Raw genomic sequence first — 9,770 nt, forward strand, 5'->3', positions numbered from 1 at the left:
TCTCCTTCTAGCCTGGGCACAGGCCCACTTCTTCTCTTGCTACCCCACACCTCTGGACTAACCTCTTGGCCCAGATCACCCTCACTGCTTCCTTAACCTTTGCACCCAGACCAACCCAATTCTTCAGTTTACTTCCCTAGAGACCTCACAGTCTGCCCCCACCCCCAACTTGCCTTTACATACCTGAAACCAGCCTTCATCCCTGCCTCTCCCACCCCCAACCTGGATTCCTGAGACCAGCCTCCTTCCCTGCTTGCCCTGGATTCCTGAGACTAGCCTCCTTCCCTGACTGCCTGAGAATCCTGAATCCTACCTCTGTCTAGCAATCCTCCCAAATTGCACTGTGCCTGCTGACTAGAGGGACCCAGGCCTTAGGAGGAAGCCTGAGAACATCTGATTAACATCCAACTTGGGCCTCTGTGGGAACTCATAAACAGCTGGACTAAAGCCATCAGTCCCCTCCAATATAAAATCAAAAAAGAGAACCTGAAGCAGAGACCAACCAGCTTTTCATACCCAATAAGTAAACAATAAAGGCACATAAAGTATACAAACAGAAACAGACCTAAACTCAAAAAAGGAAGGCTTGAGTCTCACACAAGAATCAGAAATTGATTTTCTGTCATCCGCCCAACCCTGTCCCCTGCCAGCCACTCTTACAGGCAGGCTCCAATTCCTTCACCTCAAGTCCCAGGACTAAGTTCCCAAACCAGATTAGCTAAACACCCTACCATAGATAAGTAAGTCCTCACCCAGGTGGTCCCCTCACCGCCAACTTCCCAGCATCCCGATCAGGCAGATGCTAGGTTCAGTCAGGACTCTGACCAGTCTAATACCCAGCAAGAACTTGAAATATCCAGCAATTTATCTTCCATACCTAAATAAAAAGTAACTAAGCTACATAAACTATTAACAGAAACAAAATTAAATTAAACAAAAACAAAGTAGATGTTCCTGTTGAACTCATAACCAACAAAGAGCATCCATATGCCCAAACAGCAATGCAAAAACACAAACAATATGAAAAACCAGAAAAATATGGCCCCAACAAAACCCACGAGTCCTACAGAAGTACACAGCATTGAGAACCACCCTGTAGAATCTCAGGATGAAGAATTTAAAAGAACAATCAAAAACATGATCAAAGAACTTCAAGAAAACACAGACAAACAACTCAAAGAAGAAAGGCATAAACTTTTCACAGAATCCCAAGAATATACAATGAGCGGCTTAATGAAATATCAAAAAAAAAATTTATAACTTGAAAAGTGAATTCACTAAAGAGATAGAAATAGTGAAGAAAACCCCTATGGAAATGAACACAGGACTGAAAAACTCAATAAGCCAATTAAAAACAACAGGACAAAGTCTCACAAGCAGAATGAATGAAATGGAAAACAGAATATCAAGACTGAAGGATAAAGTTGAAGATCTGGACTCTTTAAGCAAAGACTATACAAAATTTATAAAAAACACAGGAATGGAATGCTCAAGAAATGTGGGACAATATAAAATGACCAAATCTATATATTATAAGCATACAGGAAGGAGAAGAAACTCAAACCAAAGGCATTGAACAGATCTTCAATAGGATTATAGAAGCAAACTTCCCTAAATTAAGGAAAGATATACCTATAGAGATTCAAGAAGCACAGAGAACACCATTAAGACATGATCAGAACAGAAAGTGCCCATGACATATCATAGTAAAAACATTAAATGTACAGAACAAAGAGAGGGTACTGAAAGTTGCTAGAGAAAAAGAACAAGTTACATATTGTAGTAGCTTGAATGAGAATGTCCCTCATAGGCTCCAAATATTTGGACATTTCATCCCCAGTTGGTGGCACTGTTTTGGGAAGTCTAGAAGGTGTGGCTATGCTGGAGGAAGCATGTCACTGGGGCAGGCTTAGAGAGTTCTTAAGCCTTGCTGAATCTCAAGTCAGTCTCTTGCTTCCTGTGTCTGCTTGAAGATATAGAACTTAGCTTCTGCTCTTTCTCCAGCCACCTCCTGCCACCATGCCTCCCCGCCATGATGAACTCTTGCCCCTTTGGAACTATAAGCTCAAACAAACTCTTCCTTCTATAAGTTGCTTTGGTCAGTGTTTCTATCACAGCAACAGAAAAGTAACTAATACACATATAAAGAAAAACACATCAAATTACATCTGACTTTTCAATGCAAAATATGAAAGCCAGAAGAGCATGGAAAAGGTATTCCCAGTCCTAAATAAGCATGAGGCCAACCCCAAATACTTTACCCAGCAAAACTATCTATCAAGGCTGAAGGGGAACAGAAAATTTTCCGTGACACAAATAGGCTGAAAGAATTCATGTCTTCCAAACCAGCACTACAGAGAATACTTGAAGCAATACAAGGGGCTGAAGAAAGGAATGAGTATGCCCAAGAGGATCCAGAAAGAAAATAAAGAAAGGTATAACAACGGAAACACAAAAATAGGCCACAAACACAAAAGAATTAAAATTAGAGTACACAATATACACCTTTCAATAATAACACTAAATATCAATGGCCTCAATTCCCCTGTCAAAAGACACAGGCTGGAGCAATGGATCAAGAAAGAAAAATCCATATTTTTGTTGTCTTCAAGAAACTCATCTCACCTTCAAGGATAGACACTATCTTAGGGTGAAGGGATGGGAAAAAATATTCCAAGCAAATGGCCCTAAGAAGCAAGCAGGTGTTGCAATTTTGATATATGACAAAATATACTTTACATTAAAACTCATCAGAAGATAAAAGATTCATTCTAATCAAAGAAACAATTGACCAAGAAGATATTACAATCATGAGCATTCATGCACCAAATTCTGGAGCACCCAATTTCATAAAATCAGTAGTACAGGATTATAAAACAGAGACTGACACCAACTCAGTGATAGTGGGCAAGTTTAATACCCCACTTTCTTCAATAGACAGGTCAATTGGACAAAGAATAAACAGAGAGACAAATGAATTAAATGATATGCTACACGAAATGGACCTAACAGACATATACAGAATATTCCACCCAACCACCAAAGAATACACTTTCTACTCACCAGCTCATGCAAGTTATTCTAAAATTGACCACATTCTTGGGCACAAAATAAATCTCAAAAAATACAAAATAGTTGAAATAATCCCATGCCTTCTATCAGACCACAGTGTAATAAAGCTTATAATCAACAGCAAAAGAAGCTCTAGTAAATACACGGACTCATGGAGATTAAACAACACACTCCTGAATCATGAATGGGCAAAGATGAAATTAAAAAAGAAATAAAAGCATTCCTGGAACAAAATAAAAACAAGAACACAATGCAAAAAAACCACTGGGACATCCTAAAAGCAGTCCTAAGAGGGAAGTTTATAGTTCTCAGTGCCTACATTAAAAAATCAGAAAGACCACATGTAAACAACTTGACAGTACAACTCAAGACTCTGGAAAGGCAAGAACAAAACAACCCCAAACCTAGTAGACAAGAAGAAATAACAAAACTCAGAGCAGAAATTAATGAAATAGAAAACAATACAAAAGAAAAAAAAATCAATGAATCTAAGAGCCGGTTCTTTGAAAGTTAAACAAGATAGATAGACCCTTAGTCCAGTTAACCAAAAGAAAGAAAGAGCCGCATACACGCACACACCACCATACACACACATACATACGCACATACACACATGCATACACACACAAACATACACACACACACACACAAATCCAAAATATTGCAAGGGGATACTTTAAAAATCTATACTCCATTAAATTTGAAAACCTGAAAGAAGTATATGAGTTTTAAAAGCATGGCCACCACTAAAGTTAAACTAGGAGGAGATCAACAGCCTAAACAGACCCATAACAAACAAGGAAATTGAAACACTAATACAAAACCTCCCAACTAAAAAAAAAAATCCCAGGCCCAGAAGAATTCACAACAGAATTCTACCAGACAATCAAAGAAAATCTACAACCAATACTGATTAAATTATTCAAAAAGATAGGAACAGAGGGAGAACTCCCGAACTCCTTCTATGAAGCCACTCTAATACCAAAATCAGGTAAAGACACAACAAAAAGGAAGCTATAGACCCACATCCTTAATGAACATAGATGCAAAGATACTCAACAAAATACTTGCAAACCACATATAAACACACATCAAAAAGATCATCCACCATGATCAAGCCGGCTTTATTTCAGAGAAGCAGGGATGGTTCAACATATGTAAGTCAATAAATGTAACAAAACATATAAATGGACTTAAAGACAAAATCCATATGGTCATCTCAATAGATGCAGAAGAGGCATTTGACAAAATCCAACATGCATTCATATTAAAAGTCCTAGAAGGAATTAGTCTGGAAGGAACATACCTCAACATAATTAAAACTATATACAACAAACCCATAGCCAACATCATCCTAAATGGAGAAAAACTGGAAACATTCCCATTAAAATCAGGAACCACAGGGATGTCCACTATCTCCTCTCCTTTTCTATATAGTGCTTGAAACTCTTGCAAGAGCAATAAGTCAAGAGAAGGAGATTAAAGGAGTACCAATTAGAAAAGAAGAGATCAAATTATCCCTATTTGCAGATGATATTATACATAAGAGATTCCAAAAATTCCACTAGAAAACTGTTAGAATTGATTAATACTTTCAGTAAAGTGGGAGGATACAAAATCAACTTAGAAAAATCAGTAGCCTTTCTATATACAAGTAACAAGCAATCAGAAAAAGCACTCAAGGAAAACCTCCCATTCTCAATAGCCTTAAAAATAATAAAATATTTAGGTGTAAATCTAACCAAAGACATTAAAGATCTCTACAATGAAAATTTCAAAACTCTAAAGAAAGAAATAGAGGAAGATACTAGGAGATGGATGGAAAGACCTATCATGCTCATAGATTGGTAGAATCTATATTGTGAAAATGAGCATCTTACTAAAAGAAATTTATAGATTTGATGCAATCCCAATCAAAATACCCATGACATTCTTCATAGAGCTTGACAAAATCATCCTAAAATTCATATGGAATCACAAAAGACCCTGAATAGCCAAACCAATCTTTGGCAAAAAGAACAATGCTGGGGGGATCTCAGATTATATTACAGAGCTATAGTCATAAAAACAGCATGGTACTGGCACAAAAATAAACACATAGATCAATGGAACACAATAGAAGACTCAAACATGAGTTCATATAATTTCAGCCAACTGATACTCAACAAAGGTGCTAAGAACACACACTGGAGCAAAGACAACATCTTCAACAAATGATCCTGGCAAAACTGGATCTCCATGTATAGAAGAATGAAATTAGACCCATATCTATCACCCTGCACAAAAGTCAGCTCCAAATGGATCAAAGACCTCAATATGAAACTTGAAACACTGAAACTGTTAGAAGAAACCATAGGCAGTACCCTACAAGATATAGGTGTAGGAAAAGACTTTCTAAATTGGACATCAGTCGCTCAGAAACTAAGGTCAACAATTAACAAATGAGACCTCATTAAACAAAAAAAAGCTTCTGTACAGCAAAGGGAACAAGCAGTCTAGTGAAGAAGAAAATCACAGAGCAGCAGAAAATCTTCACCAGCTATACCTCTGACAGGTGACTAATATCCAGAATACACAAGAACTCAAAAAACAAAGAATCAAGAAAAAAAATGACCCAATTAAAAAAATGGGTTATGGATATGAACAGAAAGCTCTCAAAAGAAGAAATTAGGGGACTGGAGAGATGGCACAGCAGTTAAGAGCACTGGCTGCTCTTGCAGAGGACCTGGGTTTGATTCCCAGCACCCACATGGGAGCTAACAACCGTCCGTAACTCCAGGGGAATGCCAGGGGATCCAATCCCTTCTTCTGACCTCTGCGGGCATTGAATGACATGGGTGCACTTACATACATGTAGGCAATACATTCATATACATAAAATAAAAATATAATAAAAAAGAAGAAATTAAATTGGCCTTAAGAAGTGTTCAGAATCCTTAGTAATTAGGGAAATGCAAATTAAAATTACTTTAAGATTTCATCTTACCCCAGTCAGAATGGCTAAGATCAAGAGAACAAATGATACCAAATGCTGGCATGGATACTGGGAAAAGGGAAACCTCATTTACTGCTGGTGAGATTGAAAATTGATGCAACCACTGTGGAAATCAGTGTGGAGAACTCTTAAAAAACTAAAATTAAATCTACCATATGATCCAATTATACCATTCCTTAACATATACCCAGTGAACTCATCCTACTACAGAGATTTTGGGGGAAGGAGGGTCTTTTTGAGACAGGGTCTTCCTGTAGCCCCAGCTGGCCTGAAACTCACTATGTAGACTAGGCTGACCTTGAACTCACAGAGTTCCATCTGCCTCTGCCTCCCAAGTGCTGGGATTGAAGGCATGCACCATTATGCCCCACTCTGCAGAAATACTAGTACATCTGTTTGTTGCTGCTGTTTTCACAATAGATAAAAAATGGAAGAAGCTTAAGTGTCCCTCAACTGATTAATGAATAATGAAAATGTGGTACATTTGCCCAAAAGAGTTCTATTTCATGGTAAAGAAAGACAAAAATCATGAAATTTGCAGGTAAATGGATGGAACTAGAAGGCATTATACTAAGTGAAGTAGCACAGATTCAGACCAAGCAACATGTTCCTTCTCATTTGTATAGCTTAGCTCCAAATCCCTAGATGGGAGTATATGTCCTGATGTAACTGCAGGAGCCAGAAAAATGGAAAGGAACCATTGGGGTAAAGGTGAAGAAGAAACTTGAAAGGGGGGACTATAGGAGACAGGTGTTATCAAGGGGGAAATGGGGAAAATGGGGATACTTTAATGGGAAAGAGGAGGGAGGGTTATATTGGGGGAGAGAGGAAATATAACTCTTAGGTGGTGTGAAAAACCTGAGGGAAATATATATATATGAGTGCATGTGTATAGCTGAAGGCTATATAACAAACACCACAGTACCACCCCAGGATCATCATGAAGGGATGATGGAGGTGGGTGTACTTTTGAACCCTCTCTCTGCCAGCCTTGTAGACTTTCCTCAGTCTGTCTTTTCTGGTTGCTCTTTACTCCCTCTGCCTATTGCAATGACCACAGTCCAACATTTATATGAACACATTGAACATCTCAAACCACATCATGTAACTACTCCTTGTGGAAAGGCCTTGGTTCTTTCACAAATAAGATTAGAAGCTGGTGGGTAGGTGATTACTCAGACTTGCTTGCAATTGGCTTAACATAAACTTAGAGCAGTTCCTTCCCTAGAATGCTGTCTTTTTTTGTTTTTTCCTCTTTTTGAGACAGGGTCTCCCTGCAGCCCCAGCTGACCTGGAACTCACTATGTAGACCAAGCTGGCCTAGAATGCACAGAGATCTGCCTGCCTCTGCCTCTGCCTCCCGAGTGCTGGTACTAAAGCGTGTGCCACCACACCCGGCTTTGTTTTTTCTCTTTGTGATAGTAAGAACTTTCTTTTCTGATCCAGGGTCTTGCTGTATTTCTCAGGCTGTTCTCAGACTCCTGGGCTCAAGTGATTCCTCTGCCTCAGCCTACCCAGTAGCTGAGACAGACACCTATCACTGTACCTGAGCAGCAAGGTCTTCCTTAGCCTGGCTCTAAAGCTATGTCTGGTCCCTCCTGTGCCTATAACTTCTGCCTTTGGTTGAGTCTTCATTTTGATTCTCCAGCTTCTAGAAAAACAGCTGAGATTTTTGTTTGTGCTGGACTATTCAGGACTTCTTCCCACCACAGATGAAAAAGGCTTCCATCAGCACTTGCCTCTTGGCCAGTCTTCCACAGAGGAGGCCTCCAGTCAATGTTCTTAGCCATTCTGCACTCCTCCTCTCTAGACTGATCTTTCTAGCATGGATGTTGCGTCCCAAATTCTCCTTCAAGTTCTGAGATTTCTCCTTTCCTTCCCTGATTTCTAACTCACAGGATTTCAGCATGTCGTGTGGCCTGTTGCTGCTTTTCTCTGCCTCCCCTGAACGGGGATGACAAGCATGTGCCACCATGGCTTTTTCCTTGAGTGCTGGGGATTGAACTCAGGTCCCCATGCTTATGTGGCAAGTACTTTACCAACCGGGCCATATTCCTGGCTCCCTGGGGTGGAGCATATTCTAAGGCCAAAGATTATACTATTTAGAGTTATTCTGTGCGCTGCTTTCTGTAATCAGGGTTTCTGAGAGACCTTCCAAATTCTTTACAAACCACCCAGCTCACCTGGTCCCACAGAGAACTCCCTTCCCACCAGTCAGCTGAGGCTCAGAGTCCTTCCATGGACCATCAGTTGCTGGCAGAAGACAAGTGTGACCAGTCTAGGCTATTACCCATCAAATGCAGCAGGATTTTTGGATTGGGGGTGACCCTGTGTGACACTTCTGAAACACTGTATTAGATTGGTATTGGAAAAGAAAAGGAATAAATTCCTGGAATAGTTGTGCAAATATTTGCCACCTCATCATTATGAACTACTAAAAAATGATTCTCTCCTCTCTCTCTCTCTCTCTCTCTCTCTCTCTCTCTCTCTCCCCCCCCACTATGTTGCTCAGGTGAACTCGAACTCTCCATCTTACATGCAATCCTTCTGCCTCAGTCTGTTACCTTTTTGAAGGGGAACAGGCTGGAGTGAAGGCTAAAGATTCCCTTTTTCTTTTTAAAAATATTTTATTTTTTATTTTCATTTTTATGTGTTTGAGTGTCATGCCTGTATATGTGTACATGCACCCATGTTGTTCAATGTCTGAGGAGGTCAGAAGAGGGCATCGGATTCCCTGAAACTGGAGATATGGATGGTTGTCAGCAGACATGTGGGTACTGGAAATTGAATCTGGGTCTTGTGCAAGAGCAGCCAGTGCTCTTAACTGCTGAGCCATCTCTCCAGCCCCAAAGACTCCTTTTTTCATAGGGCTGGGAACTTGATGTCTTTGGGGTCCAGCAGCTGCAAAGTGTAGCTCCTGATTTGTAGAGTCTTACTTCAGAGAAAACTCCAAGACTTGCTCTAGACCCCAGACAACGGAAGGTGGAGACACAAAGAACAACAGCGACTCAGAGGAAATCTGGTTAGGTGGGAAGAGATGTTTTCTAACTTAGGGAAACTTAGACACTAGGACCATGGCAAGGAGCTTGCATTTAACAAGAAACTCATTACTAGTTTGGAACCAAAGATTTCCTTCCCTTTTATACACACACACACACACACAGTCTTCCCCTCTTCTTTTCCTTCCTTTTCTCCTTGGCCCCACACCTGGTCATTACGTTCTGGAAAAGCTCCAAAGAAGTTCAGTCTCCATCTAGACTGCTTCACCCAGCCATCTGTACATACTCACTTCTGAGATAAGATAAATACTGTTTCTCTTGCTTTGCTGCTTTGAGTGTCCCACTACTTGCTCTTAGCATCTCAGAAGTCCCTGTAGTTGAATTATAACAGGAGCCGTGTGCTCTCATCAGACTCTACAATGTCAGATGAAAAGCTAAAACCAGTCTGCTCTATACTTTTTCCACTTGGAATGGGATTCTTGTCCTGTTTTCATGTTCATTCCTTAAAATTCAGGCCAATAATTGTCCCCGACCGCTTTCCGTCTCGCCAGCAAGAACGACGCGGGAGGACAAGTCAGGATCCTTCTGCAGCAGTTTATTTGAAGACTGAAGACCAAAGACGACGAGAAGTGGGAGAGCTGTTGCTTATATATGCCCCAAAGGTCCCATTTATGATGTATAAGAAGCGGATTGGTTGCTGGAGA

Source organism: Nannospalax galili, unplaced genomic scaffold, assembly GCF_000622305.1.
Source record: "Nannospalax galili isolate Female #2095 unplaced genomic scaffold, S.galili_v1.0 scaffold45, whole genome shotgun sequence".
In the NCBI taxonomy this organism is placed as follows: Eukaryota; Metazoa; Chordata; class Mammalia; order Rodentia; family Spalacidae; genus Nannospalax; species Nannospalax galili.